The 16,758-nt window shown below is 39.0% G+C and overlaps 1 protein-coding gene across 1 annotated transcript in view; it reads right to left on the bottom strand.

Annotated features, from left to right (window-relative positions):
- GPR63 (G protein-coupled receptor 63) overlaps window positions 1–10,548 on the bottom strand; it is a 42,472-nt gene extending 31,924 nt beyond the window's left edge. The window contains exon 1 of the mRNA XM_036249026.1: window positions 10,460–10,548. The gene's annotated coding sequence lies outside the window, so the exon portion shown is untranslated. The remainder of the gene's footprint in view (window positions 1–10,459) is intronic.
- Window positions 10,549–16,758: the final 6,210 nt, after the last annotated feature.

Genomic DNA, 16,758 nt, shown 5'->3' with positions numbered 1-16,758 from the left:
ATTTCTTAAAATGTTTACCAATATGTAACCATTTGAAAAAAGCACAGAATTACTCCTTTTCCAAAGCAAACCTACCCAGAAGAACCCTGCAGTTTGCCATCTTTAACTTGCCTTTGAGAGTATAAATCAGGGCAATGAAACCCAGGTGTGTTTTTGTTTTTTACTTTCCCTACTATTATTTTATTTTATATTTTATTTTTTGTTAATCCTCACCCAAGGATACTTTTCCATTGATTTTTACAGATAGTGGAAAGGAGGGAGGGAGACACATTGATCGGTTGCCTCCTGCATAACCCCGACAGAGGCTGGGGGATTGAACTTGCAAGCCAGGTACATGCCCTTGACCAGGAATTGAACCTGCAACACCCCCTTCAGTCTGAAGGCCAATGCTCTAACAGCTGAGCCAAACCAGCCAGGACTTCCTTACTATCATTTTAAAGGCAAAGCCCAGAAAAATATGAAGGAAAAGAAAACTAAATGTGATCAGTGCTGTCTTTCAAGCTGGAGAATGTAACCAGATGTAACCGAAAAATTTAAAATAAGATGCTGCACTAACTTCCTAAAGAACAAAATATAAATCAAACACTGAATGATTGCAAACAAGATGATGTTTAGGGTTTAGGAAGAGAAAGTGCTGATACCAATAATCCTACCCAGAAATTTCAAATTTATCATCAGAGGAAAATGATAAATTATAAAACTGGAGTTAAAAGGAGAAAAGAAAAGTAAGCATTTGCTATCATATCGTAACACCGTCATGTCTGCTTATTCTTTTCAAAAGCAAACACCCTACAGTGGTTAGTTAAGGTATGCACATTAACCCCAATAACAAAAGTATGTTATTTTATACATCTGTAATATCAGAAACAAAGTAGTTTCTTTAGTATAGTTAAATTTAAATCATTTGTGTTACGATTACAGAATTATATTTGTCAAAAGACCCCAAGAATAAATAGGACTTTAAAGGTCCACATTTGTTATATTAAAGGTGAACAAGAAATACATTTCTTTTTGTGAAAGGAGAAATAATTTTCCTCCCAAAATTTGTAATCATAAAGTAGCCCTGAGATTTCAAAACAAACAAAAACAAAATCAAGCACAAACGTTTATTTAAATGTGCCCAGGTCAGTAGAGCACCCAAGCAAGTAGCAGAAGCAAACTATTTTCCCCTCTGGAGGAAAGTGCCTTCACTCCAGGCCTGAAAAGTTACCATAAAGTTGAGGAAAGTGAGCAGTTTATAATCAAATATCACAAAACCTCTAAATGATTCAATCAACATGAATGGTTAAGAGCAGGGGTAAAAAAAGACAAAGAGACCCACCAAAAGACTTCAACTATAGAAGTTATTAGACAAATAGCATAAAATAAAAGAATAAATAGTTGAAACTGTGAGCAAGAGACAAGCAGATATGAAAAGGAATCAATGTTCTTGAAATAAGAAATACAATAACTAATACTAAAAACTAAATCATCAAAGTAGAATATTAGACATACCTGAATTAAATTAGTAAACTGCAAGTTGGAACATAGAAATTCTTTCCCAAATATAGTCAAGAAAAATCAATAAAAGATAGACAAAAAAAGATAAATGTAGATATCTAACAAACATACAATTGGAGTCCCAGAAGGCGAATATAAAATTAATGGAGGAAATATTTTAAAAGATAATAAATGGAACTTTTCTGAATTCCTGAAAGATGTCAGTCCTCAAATGTAGCCTATCTAATGCCAATCAAGATTTTTTTTTTAAATCACATTCAGAAACATCAGAATGAGAATTTAGACCAAAAAAGGGAGGAAGAGAGGCAGGAAGATGGAGAGGAAAAGGATGGTAGAGTAGAGTTAAAGAAAGAGAGAGAAACAGAAAGAATCTTTAAGGAAAGGGAAATTATCTGAATATCTTTAATCGAGAGAAGAAATCGATTATCTCCCACACAAACAAAAAGAAAAAATTAGATTAACTGCTTCATTCACACTGGCATACTGAACAATAATATTCAGAAAACAAGAAAAGAATGATATTTTTTGATGTTCTGAAAGAAAATAACTAAAAATAGAATTCAATACCCAGGTAAATCTCTTTCAAGAAAAAAAGTAAAATAAAAGAATTGTCACACACAAACAAAAATCTCTGTTTCTGTCTCTGTCTCTCTCTTACACACACACACACACACACACACACACACTCAATAAAGGAAAGGTGAAGGATGTACTTCAGGCAGAAAAAAAGAATGAACCCAGACAGAAGGTCTGATATACAAAAGGAATAACTAGAAAAAAATATTGATAAATACATGGTTAAATATAACAGGAACTGTATAGCACAATAACAGTAATGTCTAACATATTAAGAAAAAAATTGGGCTAGAACTATAATATTCAGCAGCAATGACACATAAGTTGGAAGTGGGTATCATAAGAGTTAAAACATTCTCAGGAATTTGCATTTTTTTAAAAGAAGAATATATTAGTCTGTCCGGACTACCCTAACAAAACACTAGACTGGTGGCTGAAACAACAGAAACTTATTTTCTCACAGTTCCAGAGCTAGAAGTTCAAGATCAAAGTGTAGGCTGGTGGGTTTCTTGGGAGACCTCTCTCCCTGGCTTACAGCTGCCTTCTCACTGTGTCCTCACATGGCCTTTCCTTTATGCATACGCAGGAGGAGAATTAGACGTCTATTGTCTCTTCCTCTGCTTTAAAGACACCAGTCTTACTGTATTAGGGCCTCGTTCTTATGACTTTATTTAACCTTAATTACGTCCAGATCCTGTCTCCAAATACAGTCACATAGGAGGTTAGGGCTTCAACATATAAATTGGGGTGGGAGGGGTGGACACAATTCAGTTCACAACAGAAGGCAAAGATACCAACTTTAGAATGCATGAAGATGCATATGCAGAGTAAAATTGTCTGGGTATCTTCTAAAATAGACATAAAGCTTATAGCCAGCTCCATAACCCAAAAATAAAAATAGTAAAAAAGGAAGAAAATCAATCTATCATCTCCCCCAAAAAAGCAAGAAGGGAGAACAGAAAGACATAAGAAGAGTTAAAAAAGTATATATAACATTCTAAATATATATATATAACATTCTAAAAATATATGTATATATAACATTCTAAATAGTATAATGAGACTAAACTCTCCAGTTAAAAGCAAAGATGCAACTAAATGCTATTTATAAGAGATATCTAAAAACATAAGAACATTGGTCCATCCTCAAAGTCAGAGTAGAGAAAGATCTATCAAGGCAATCCTAGTCTATAGAGAACCCTGTATTACTGTATTAATACCAAAGAAAAAAGACATTAGGTCAAACAGCACCTGCTAAAACAGAGGTAAGTGCCAAGGTACTAAGGGAACGGAGAACCTCAGTGTTAGAGAAAGGAGGAAAGGAGATGTTCACAGTGGAGAAGACAAAATCTGAAAAAAAATTCTGGCTCAGAAAATCTTTGCATATGTGAGTGTTTCTCTTTCCTTTTACAGCCAGTACCAAATTCTAAACATGAAAAATGCACATGAAAATACAAATGTGACCTTGCATTCAATAGGGTCATGTTTGATGGCTACAGATAACTTTAGTTATAAAAACGAAGGGGAAAATTTCTCTCTACATTTAACGATCAGCCCTTTAGGTTACACACATACCCTTTGCCTAGTTTTTCCCCATTTTATATCACTAGTGTTATTCTTAGAACTGATCATGTTTTTGTGGTAACCAGAATGGTACCTATCTGGTTTCAAAAGGTAATTTTTGGTTAAAATAAAGTTTTGTATTTTTGACAGAAAGGAAGAAAGATATAGATAAATATAGATATGTAGATATTAAATATGCACAAGTGTGTGCGCACACGGCGCAAAGGTAAATCCTATACATTTAAACCTTCTAATGTTTTTTAGTGTTAAGAGTCCAGGAGTTGGCAGCAAAGGGCAGAAAAGAGAATATTTTTAAATCTTAGATATGACTACACAAGAAACAATATTTATTCACTCAACCATGCAGCAATTATGTATGCATCAGTGTCAGCATATGTGGCCAGGAGGTCAGACAGTAATACAGTCAGGAGATTGAAAGTGAAAAAGAGAGAACATTCTCAGGGCACGCGATCAACTGCTGCACCTGTTTCGGAGGAACTAGCATTCACAGCTGTGAGTGAGCACGAATGCATTGTTGGTGCCGAGGTAGGCCCTGACAGCTGAGTCTTTGGAAATATTTTGGGTTACTTCATTTGGATGAAGCCCTAGTCAGACAGGTATGGGTTCAAATTCTAACTAACTAGAATCTTTCATGTTACACTGATCCAAAAAACTGCAAAAGGTAATCAGGAAGACTATGGTTACGTCTACAGATTTTATATTGAGCATAATGAAATGCCCTGAAATTAATGAAAAACATCAATGGTTTTTATCACTACTCAAAAATTCTACTTTAAGGGCTTTACTCAAAAAGAATAGTCAGCGATGTGTACAAAAACTGAGCCTGTAAGATACTCACTGCTATATAAAGAGAAATAAAAAAAAATGAAAACCTGTCTGATATTATGGTGGCATAGTCCCAATAAATTATGGTATATCCATAGAATAAAATGCTCTTCAGTATTTAAATACTCTTCAGTATTTAAAATGTTACAGAAGATCACTCCATGATATGAAATATGGCTCCCCTTTTCTAAAAATAAGAAAGAAATATATATAATAAAGTATCATTTTTAGAAATTAATATAATATAGTATTTTTCTGTATGTATTTAAAAATAAATACCAAAATGTTAGCAATAGTTTTCTCTGGGTATAATTCTCCTTTTCTTCCTCTTTATTTTTTTGTTTGTTTGTTTGTTTGTTTTTGGTTGTTTTGCTTGTCTGAGTTTTCCAAATTTTCTATAATGAACATATGTTACTTCCATTATAAGAAAAAATATCTACTATAGCAAAGGAATAAAGATTTGAAACCTTTCAATAGCAACAATACATGAAATATGGAAACAAAAAGGACAAGTTCCCAACATCATTATACCTTTAAGTAGGAGCAAATTTACCCAAAGCCTATCATGGAAAATGAGGGAAAAAAATTAAAAACTCATAGTATATCTTAAAGAAATCCATAGTTCAAAAGAATGAAAAATGAAGAAGAAAAAGGTGGGAATGAGCTGAAAGAACTAAAGAACAGATTTTCTGCTAGTGCTGGATAGTGTGAAACTTTAGAAGGCATCACAGTTGGGCAAGGTTAATCAGAACCCAGCAAGCAGGAAAACAGACTACTTCATATACACCCTGGAGGAAATGGGGAAGATAAGCCAAAATGATAAAAAGAATAAATTTTATTAGAAGTAATTTTATTAAGCAAACATTTTCCCCTCTGGAAGGCAATGGATGCTTTGGCTGAAATAGCCTCTTTCCACATCAACTCTGAATCTACATCTTCCCAAGACTAACTTAGATCAAAAACCCTGCAGCAGACACCTGCAGCCATATACTATACCAACACCTGGCATAGATATTAACTGATTCCTGCATAACTTCCAACCGAGACCCTTATTCTGACCTAAACTTCAAGAATCTTTAAAGGCCTGCAAATGTTCTTTCTCTAAAATTACCCATACATTTATTTTTGTTTTAAAAAACATAGGAAGAGGTAACAGCACCTCCCTTTGGAAGATTGTAGCTAGAAAAAACATCATGTCCTTTTTGTACCACCTCCCCAAGGCAGATCCTTAGAAGTTCTCACATTTAAAAAAAAAAAAAAAAAAAAAGCCACCCTGGCCATGTGGCTCAGTTAGTTGGAGCATCATCCCATACACCAAAAGACTGAAGATTCAATTCTCAGTCAAGGTACATACCTAGTTTGCAGGTTCAATGGGGCAGGTACGGGAAGTGACCAATCACTGTTTCTCTCTCTCTCTTTCTCTCCCTTCTCTCGCTAAAATCAATAAAAACATAGAGATATAGATTTGGCTAAGCCAACTGAGAGAAAAATAGTTAACTAGGAAGCTTCGGTCAGAAACCGCAAAAAGTACGTTAAGCTTACGCCTATAATGACGCGTAATGGTTTGAACTAAAAATTATCTAAGAATCAATTAACATGTATGCCAGCTGATTGTTACAGTATCTGGCTGGGGATGTTTTTTAATCTAAATTGTGCCTGGGAGGATATAATTTCTTTAGCATTATCATTTGAAGGAAATACTGAAAATAGCAGTATTATTAATTTCAACAGGTGATCTCTAGATTATCCTCCTAACTGTGAGTATACATACACTCTTACCCAAGACCTTAAAACTTTGATAAAATTCAACCTTCACACTCTTCGCTACATTTTTAATGAATATGAACTTTCCAGAATATTAATCTAGCGTTTCATGCTTGAGTTTTTGGAATCTTCTGCCATACAAATGGAAATGGAAACAAATTACTTTTACCAATTCTGTTTATATTTACTGGCACAGAAACTAAAAGGCACTTTTATCCTGTGTGTCAAGCTCAAAGACAGAAACAGCTTGCTGTCTGTCAGCTTCAGAAACCATTTTTTACAAGTATGGCACTCTGCCTCAAGGCAACTAAACGCTAAAACATGGTGGGCTGCCCACACTGCAAATTATTTGGAATGTTCTCCATGTTCTGTGGTTGCAAAAGTACCTATTTTGTGGATTATCCAGTTCAAACTAGGGCCACATCTGACCTTAAACAGAAAATTCCCAGGAAACTTGAAACTATAATTGACCAAGATCCCATCAGTTCTGAAAGGCTGTGATTTCAGGCTCATAGTTAACACATTTCAAATGTTATTTTTTGAGAACCCAAGAGACATAACATAAACTCTTGGAAACACGTTACTGTCTGTTTCAAATAAACAACTAGGAAGTCACCCTAAATATACACTTGTCACAGCTTCCCAAAAAATTGCCACATGCAATAGGTAAAGGACATTTATAGCAAATATAAACACATTTCTGATAAATACCTAGCATGTTAAAAAAAAAAATCAATCTAAAAAAATTATTTTGTTTCTAGTTTTCATATATATGCTGAAATGTAGCAGCTTCAGCTGTGGAATATAGTAAGAAATATCTCAAAGCTTTGCCTGTAGTGATAAGAGCACTGCATTATAGGTTCATGTGTTTTATTTTGTTTTTTTCTCATCCACTGAACAGTTTATTGTTGAAATTGCACATATATAATAGGATTATGCAATTAGTTTTTTAATGAGGTTTAAACCTCTTTCAGGAGGGAACAGATTTGATATTGAACATCTTTATATGCCCACCCTTTAACAGAGTGCCTGGTACATAGTAAGTACTCAAAAACTTTTCTAGCTCTTTATTGCTACATAATAAACCTCTCCTAACTTAGTGGAGTACAGTAACATTTATTATTATCACTTCATAATTCTAAGGGATGAAAAGATTCACTAACTGGTTCTTAACTCAGTAAGAGATGGCTGAGTCACCTTGCAGGCTTCCTCATTCAGATGTGTTGCAGCTGATGCTGGTTGTTAGTTGAGATCTCAGTAGGAATACCTACCCGCATCCTCTCCATGTGGGATGGGCTTCCTCATAGCATGGTAACTGGGTTTCAATAGCTAAATCTCAGAAGAGAGAGCCAGAAAAAAGCTATTTCTTGTTTTCTAAAGGTATCATGTAAATGACACAGCATCCCTTCTACTACATTCTATTTCTTAGAAGTAAATCACTAAGGTCAGCCCCTACAAAAAAGGAAGAGAATTAGTCTCCACCTCTTCATGGGGCAGTAGCAAAGAAATTGTGGACATTTTAAAATTACCACAATGTATATTTGAGATATGAGTTCTTTTGTCCCTCCTTTATCTTCAATCTGTCTACCTCTACTCTAACTGCTCTTTTACTTACAAACATACTCCTCTCTCCACCCTGTATTTACAGGTAACACTAAATTTATCCTTCTGTGTTCATCCAAACTTCTTACATTTTTAATATAAGTATTCTTTTTCCAAGCATTCGTAGGTACATCTTTCAAATCAAATATTTAGGACATCATTCACAAATTGAAATACCAAAATGTTCCCAAGGTTTGCCTCCCCATGCCTTTGAGGTCTACTCTCTAAAAGGCCAGACCAATGGGAATGCCCTCAAAGTCATTTTTGCAGTGTTGAAAGACACTACCTTGACAAACTACATTTTATCGGAGATTCCTCTACTGAAGGTTAAGAAGTACCTGATTCAGTCATTCACTGATGAGATAATTCAGTCCATTTCAATAAATATGTGATTAGGATTGCTGGCACATGGCTCCCTGGTCCAAGCGTTATACAGGAATAAGAACATATTGGACAGGATAATGTAACTGACACTGACAAATATGTTGAAGAGATGACAAGTTCTAACAGTAATTATTTCTAGCTTTTGATCTTTCAGACCTGCTGTGTATTGTCAAGTCCCTGAATAGTTTTCCCTGTTATATATATTCTTATTATAATATATTATTATATGTTATATATAATATATAATTATGTTACATATAATAAATATTATGTATTATTTCCCTGTTATATGTATTAGATGATATTGAAACATATGGACTTAATGCTATATATTGTGATATATATATACATTTAGTTTCAAAAAGAATCATTCACAGAGCAGTCATATCAAATAAACCATATACAAAATCTCAAGGCACTCCTATTAATCAATACAATTCTAGGAACTAAGTCACATCTACCTTAGAAATCCAAATTCTTAAATACAGTACTTACTTGCCTGGAGTCCAGCAAACTTAAGGTAAAGTGGTAACTGCAGTTAGGGTTTTAAGTATGTGACTTTTTCTAAGTAACTTTTTTTTTCTAAAAATGTTCAGTTTGCTGCAAATTATCAAAAAAATGCTTAAGATTGTGAGTTCTTTTCATAAAGTTTCAGTTCTGGTATATTTGACAGAAGAGTGACAAAACTGTGCTCTGAAACCAAAATCTATATCCCAAATAAATGCTAAAACATTAATGATTATTCTGGAATAATTTCCTTTCACAACTTCCCCACTACAAACAAGACATTATGTACACTATTCCCTGTCTATTCTGGTAGTGTATTTTTCACACACAAAACTATATGTGATGCATATACTTGATTAAATACTTCATGATATTCTTTTCTTTAAACAAGCTCCCACATTCTATTTTTATTTTTCAAAATAATCTGGATTATGTGATCAATTATGTCACTAAAATCTGGGCTATCCAACATTTCACAAAATATAGGGACTTTTCATCAGCAACTTTTGATTTGCAGCTGACATCAGACATACACAATGTAAGTGGAGAAGACAGAAACAGTAACAGGCAGACACCTAGAGGTGTGACAAAATGTGTTTCGGACAGCCACAGGACACATGAAAAAGGAAAACTTACCCATTGCATAATAAATGTACTTCTATATTAGGTGTCACCAAATAATTACATGTATTACATACCTCATCCACGGGTAAAACTGTCAGAAGCAATGTCAGATTATGCAAGACACATCAAATTTTATTTATGATTCTTAGAAATAGTACTCCGAAAATAAGTTGCAGCCTTTTAATCTAAGACAATGAAAATCAACGAATAAAGAGAAAATCCTATTTTAAAAAGATATGGTTGAAAACTCATTTTACCTCACTAAAAACAAACCTGCATTCCTTTTCCAGGGCTACCAGTATTTCCTAAGTGCAGAGACCAAGTCTAAACACTCAATCAGGGACTAAACGACCACTTTGAAAATGTGGGTCAACCTTGGGGGTAAATTTCATAAAGATATATTGTTGGGTGTCTTCTTTCTTTTCTTCTTCTTCTTCTTTTTTAAAGCACCCTGAACCTCCAGGATATTTTTTCTTAAAAAAAAAAAAAAAAAATGAATTCCCAAAGCAAAAGGGGGAGGGGAGGGAGGACGAAAATCAGGGCGACGCTGAAAACCGACCGAGGCAGAAAAGACACACAGCGCCGCAAGCTTACCCACACGCAAGTGGCAAGCCCTCCGAACTGGGGGAGCCCGCAAGGCGCCTGCCCACTGGGGCAAACGGGGAGACTTGCGCCCCGGAGGAGCGACGAGGCCACGGTGTAAAAGTTCACGAGGCTCCCATCCCCTTCCTCACGCCCTGCACTCAGCCTCCCCGGAGCAGCCCCGCGGTGAGAATCGGGCGCTGGGAGCCGACCCGCAGCCCCCGCTTTTCTGGGAGGCCTAGTGCTCGGGCGGCAGGGGATGGGGACGGGGCCGTCGGGGGCGCGCAGGCCGGGCGGCGCCCGGGGAAACCGAGTCCCGGCCCGGCCCCACCGTGTGGCGCTGGCCGCTGAAATCACTCAAGTCCAGCCGCAAAAATCTCCCCGAAACCCGGGGCTTCTCCCGCACAACTTCGGGCTAACCAGCCTTTCTCCGCCAGCCGCTCGGCGACCCCCACGCCGCGGACCGCAGGCTCCCGCCGCGCTACCTGTCCCGGGCGGGGACCCCGCTCACCTCGTACAAAGGGCTGCGCGCGGGCGCCCGCAGAGCGCGGGGAGCATGGCCCCAGCCGGCGCCTCCCGGAACTTTCCTGACATAGCACTTCTCCTCCGCCGCAGAAAACAGCGCTCCAGGCAGGGGCGGAGGCGGGGGCGGACGAGCTAGTGGCTTTCCAGGCGGCGGCGGCGGGAGCTGGAGCCGAAAGTGCGGAGCGTCGCGGCCGGGAGCCGCCGCCTCGCGATCTGCCGGGGGTTCCCACCCCCGGGGTAACCAAAGCTGGCTCTTAAAGGCGCCCGCCGCGATTTCCACGGGAGGCGAGGGGGTGGAGAGACAGGGTGGGAGGAGGCAAGTTGGAGCAGGCAAGTTGGAGCGTGGGCAGCAGACAGATTCCGGAGGCCGTCGTCAGGCTGCTCCCGGGCTGCTGCGCTCGCCCTCGGCCGGCTGCTCCCCCGGCTCCCCGCCCGGGCGGCTGGCCCCTCGGCCTGGGCAAAGGCAGAGGAAGTGCTCGGACCCGGCACGGGGACCACCCTTGCCCATGGCTTGTGCTCCAACGAGGGTCCTTAAACCTCACCCCAATCCTAACGGCCTTCTCTTCTTTAGGGTCTTTTCTTCTACTCCCCACCTCCACCATACACACAAACACACACACACACCCCACACGCACATCCCTGCCCCGACGACGCTGCCCTGGCCGGCGCTCCCAACGCCAGTAGAATTGTGTTTCCTGTCTTTTTTTCTGCTTCTCCTTTCTCTGTCTCCAACACAGTGATGAGGTTCTCCCCCAGGAGCGCAGGAGACTGAGTGACTAAAGACCAGCCCCTAGACTGGCCCCTGAAGGTGTCACTGGTGTGTAGCATGGGAGCCTTTCCAAATACCCTGCTTTTACCCTGTGCTCTGTGCTCTGCCAATGGCCAGTTAATGGCCAGGTGGCCGCCAGCTGGATTTCTTGAACCATTGACTTTCATCAATAAAGTTTGGTCACAGAGATCTCAAAACTGAACTCAGGAAGACGCTCCAGAAACCCTACCGCCTTGTAAATGATACTGGGACAAATGGGATGATGTTGTTTATCCAGCTATCAACATTTATAATGGCTGCTGAGACTACTGTGGGGTATACCCAGTGTGGGGATGCCCCGGAGACACACAGCATCAGCGGCTATCAACACCCCAGGAACAGACCACAGTAACACTGGGTGTGTGTAGCAAGGGGCTTGTTTTTCATGGCTCCAACTCTTGCTTCTTGGTACGGTAGGGCCTCAGCACAGTGTTGTGTCCTTTGTACCCTGCACAGTGTCCTGGTGGAAATAGAGGTAGGCAGGCAGTTGAGTTGAAGATCCAGCCTGGCCGCTAAAGGGGTAGGGGTGAGGTTCAGGGGGAGGGTTATTTTCTAATTTGCACAAAGACACTTGCATCAGTAGCCTGAGACTGGACATCAGGTCTTCCTCTCCTGCCACCTGCGACTGTGAAATAAGCACATGGGGACTAGAGGAGGAAGAGGGCAGGGAAGCAATATGCAAAAAGGTGGTAGCAATTTCTGTTACAAGATGGGGAGAAAATAAGCCTTGGGTTCTAAAAAAACCAGGAGGCAAGATCCTGCCTGGGCTAAACATTAAGATGAGGGAGGAGGTTAGCAGTGAGCAAGAGTGAAAATACCTTGGATAGTTGGATATACAGGCACCCAACTCAAACTGACAAGGCAGCCTCCAGTGTAACCCTGACTGGTTTGGCTCAGAGGTAGAGCATCAGCCTGTGGACCAAAGAACCAAAGAGTCACAGATTCAGTTTCCATCAGGGACACTACTTCCATTGCGGTTAGTCCCCGGCCCTGGTTGGGGTCATGGACCGGGGGATAGCCAATCAATGTGTCTCTCTCACATAGATGTTTCTCTCTCCCCCCCCCCCCCCACTCTGTCTGGAGATAAATGGAAAAATATCCTCAGGTGAAGATTTAAAAAAAACCTCCAGTGCAGGAGATTGGAATGTATTGGCTCATATGCTTATAAATCCCAAGAGTAGAACTGGATGGGGGGGGGGGCACACATTATTTTTAGAGGGTTTTTTCTTTTTTTAATCTTTTTTTCCTCCAAATACTCTGAGAGTGTCAGGATTCGGTTACTCCTCTCCATAAGCTATGCTTTCAGTGCACTAGTTCCATGCGCTCTCGTCTAGACCTAGACCTGCAGGCCCAGGCTCACCTCCTCCTCCAACATCCTTAGCACTTGATTCCATCAGCCAGAGAGCAGACCAAGAAACGAGTCTCAATGAACTCACTTGGAATCTGTGCCACCTATAACCATGATTATAACCATTATAACTATGGGTTGGAACACACACAACCAGGTTGGGGTCATTTACCTATGTCTGGAAAAGGTCAGAGGGGGACATCTTTAGTGCCCGCTTTCCCCCCAGTACATACCCAAACCACATGGACTGAGTGGGAGAAAGCTCCCCCGAGGGAAAATTGGTCTTGTTAACAAAGAGGAAATGAATATAAAGACTATAGATGACCCATCTATAGGCACAGCTTCTCATTCCCCAAACACACATGTACATACACACCACCAAAGGGACTGACTCCCTCCCGGTCCTCTGCCAGTAGCCTCAGAATGAGAAGAATGCTGATGGTCACGGGAACTGAACCAGCCAGCACATCCTTTGGCTTCAGAAGCCACTGGGAAGGTCCTCAGTAATGTTTAACAAACCACTTGTCAACAAACAATATCTAAAACGTAATTGTATTCAATAACTTTTTTCCTAAATCGTGATATATCTGCCTCCATGTGCCTCCAAGCCCAAATTCATTGTTAAGCCTTGTGTTATTCTGTAATCAATTCAACTCAGGAAGAGTCCATGGACATTTCTTGTTGCATATATATCCATTCATATATTCTTGAGAAAGAAATATATGAATAATCATATTTCAGTCTCCAAGTGACACAAGGGCCCACCTTCATTTTCAAACTCCAAGAAGTTGTTCATAATCTTTTCAGAGATAGCACGGAGTTTATATTTTGTGTACTAAAAATGCCAAACTACATCAGCCTTTTTCTTCCCACACAAGAGCTTTTCTGACAGTTGTTCATAAAAACATTTCATATATTCTGTTTGCATTCTATATTTTATGGCAGGATTTCTTAGATATCATTGAAAAATAGACTTAAGAAATCTAGAAGAGACGTAAGAATTAACCTGAAAGAGCCCCTTTTATTTTCGGGATGAAGAAATGAAAGCTCGGGGAGCAGGGGGATGAAGAAGGTGAGGGAGGTCAGTGTGTGGTGACAGGAGACTAGATGCTGAATGATGAGCACACAGTGGAGTGTAAAGATGACGTATTATAAAGTTGTACACCTGAAACTTATATGTTATTAACCAATGTTGCCTCAATAAATTTAATTTTTTAAAAAAGAAATAAGAGCTCAGAGATTGACCTGTCTAGGGTCACACAGCTATTTTTAGCAAGTGTGATGTGCTTTATAAACATTTTGAAAAGTACAGTCCAGCCAGTGTGGCTCAGTGGTTAAGTATTGACCCATGCACCAAGAGGTCGCCAGTTCAATTCCTGGCCAGAACACATGCCCAGGTTGTGGGCCTGGTTCCCCGGTTGGGGGCATGCAGGAGGTGGCCAATTGATGTTCTCTCTCATCGATGTTTCTGTCTCTCTCTCCCTCTCACTTCCTCTATCTCTAAAATCAATAAAGGAAAAAAGATTAATAAAAAAGAAAAGTACAGAAGCAAAAACATACAACATGGTCACTGTCCTCAAAGAGGTTAAATTTAATCAAGGAGACATAATCATATAAGATCTAAGACAATTACAGAGCATTACAATACATCATATAATTTAGTGTTTTAAAAAGTGTGATGAGTTCTCTGTGTTAATTACAGGCATTGAAACACAATACACTATGAACTGGGGTAGACTGGGAAATGGTTTTAGCCAGGAATCAACATGATGGCCTTTAAAAAACGAGGGGAAAAGGTGTGGGGGCTCTTCAGATGAGAAAACAAACAAAATGAAAAGGCATTGATGGGGAAAGTTCTGGCCATGTGTTTGGAACAGAAATGAAATCTATACTGTCATGGTTTAGAAGAGTGTTTCAAGCAGCAAGTCATGAAATCATATTAGTGGGTTTGGATCAGTATTTTGTTAATTAAATAAAATGAAATACCAAAGTGTATCATATTTAATAAGATTAAGTATTATCTGTTAAACTTGGTTTTCATTATCTTATGTGCTCTAAGTTATGATGTAAATTTCATGTCAGACTTTGGGTCATTTTAAAAATAAGTTCAAAGCCCCTAGTTCTGAAGCCATACAGACTAGGTGCGAAATTTTGTTTTGCAGCAAGACATTGAGCAAATACAATCTCTCCAAGTACCAGTCTCCTTATGTGGAAGAGATTTCCTGCACAGTAAGACCTATAATGGGTACCTCTTATTTGCTGGCTAGATCGTTAATTTTTAGTCCTGATTGCACCTGAGAATCATCAGAGGAACTTTTTCAAAATTCCAATGCCTGTATCCCATCCTCAGAGATCTAGACACAGTTCTGGGGTGGAATCTGGGCATCGGTGACTTTAAAAGCCCTCTGGTGAAGTCATGGTGCAGACACCTGGGCTGGACCCATAGCAGAACACATCTAGCACTGGAGGAGTATGGTGATACACTGTCTCTTTTTTCACTGGCACATAAACCCTCATGATTTATGTTTCTGTTTCTTTACCAAGCAATGGTTAACATGCTAGGTAATCAGCAGAATTCTAACTACTTTCTGCAGTGAAAACCTTCAACCATGTTGCAAACTGCTCATGATTAATCTCAATCAGTAGCACAGCATGGATCCTGAGTCATAATTTCTTCTGTGCTCTCCTCATGTACAATTTATGGTCAGTTATAAGCAAATAGTAGTTTCTGGAGGTGTTAAAAAGCAGTTAAATACCACCTAAAATTCCCTAAGGAGGAGGAAAGAGCTAGAAGCAATGGCACTGGAAATCCATAAGGTAATTAATGAATGAGTATAATTTCATCTTGACTTTTAATACTGTAGCTTATAAATATGGTAATTAGTGATGTGCTTTTTGTAATTTTACATCCAATAATCCCTAAACGTTCATATTTTACACATTTTCTCTCTATGCAATTGATCCCTTTGTCTATGAACCAGGAGAAGCTTCTTCAAACACAAATTGCCTAAGAAACTCAGAACCACTGCTATTCTGCCTAGTCATTTTGTCTATGTAAATTTCAACTTTTGTTTTTCATTTGATTTGGCAAAGATAATAAACGTAACATAATTCTGAATCTTGCCAAAGAGACAGAGCAACTATGATAAGAAAGAAAAAGGAAAAAAAAAAAACCCTAAAACCTGAACATCCAACAACCAGACATATATGTGTATCACAATATGACAATGTCAGAATTACCCAGGATCAATATGAGGTCTTCTTGCCTAAGAAACTGAATCTGAATCTAATCAAGCCTCTAGACCTAATAGGAAATATAGAGACAGAGGATCAAATTTTAAAAACCACCCCAAGGAAACAATCAGTCAAATCCAGAATGTCGAACATTCAGTAAGAAAAATGACCTGGTTCCTCTACCAAATCAATGGCATGAAAAAACAGGGAGCAGCTTGTGAAACAGTAAAAGAGATTTAAGAATCATAATCATAAAATGCAATGTGTGGACTTTGTCCTGTTTGGAACAAACCACCTGTGAAAAGTACCCTTGAGACAATCAGGAATATCAAATCTAAACTAAGTATTAGATACTAGAAATGAATTATTGTTCATTTTGCTACGCGTGATAGTGGCATGCCAGTTATATATGAATTAATAATGTCTTCAGGGGTACATACTGAAGAATTTTATAATCCCACAAAAATAATGGAAGGAGGCAAATTCAGAGCCATGTGGATAGGTCTCCGACTGCAAGCTCTGAAAGGGAATGAAGGATATGATGGGAAGGAGGGACAGGAGAGAGAGGGATAAATGCATGTGCCCTAGAAATACTGAAGACAGACTGGGCCAAAAATAAATTACTTACTGATAAGCATGCCATTTTTTTTGCATTGTATTTGTTGGCTCCCTGATGCGGAGGTAATGTAGGAGCTGTTTGTATGTTTGGGCGTTGGAGACTGGATGAATCTAATACGAGGCTATGCTGACTTTTCGTTCAACAAATACTTTTTTGCAAGGCTCTTTGAAACAATGCAGGAATTAAGAAGAAAATAGTTTGCAAGAATGATTACATTTCTAAGAAAGATTGCTTTTTTTCCCCTTTTTGTTTACTTTGTCCAGATCCTCCCACCAC

The sequence above is a fragment of the Molossus molossus genome, unplaced genomic scaffold (genome assembly GCF_014108415.1).
Source record: "Molossus molossus isolate mMolMol1 unplaced genomic scaffold, mMolMol1.p scaffold_m16_p_8, whole genome shotgun sequence".
NCBI classification, from domain to species: Eukaryota; Metazoa; Chordata; class Mammalia; order Chiroptera; family Molossidae; genus Molossus; species Molossus molossus.
The sequence above is the reverse complement of the archived record's forward strand: the minus strand, read 5'-3'. Positions and strand labels throughout refer to the sequence as shown.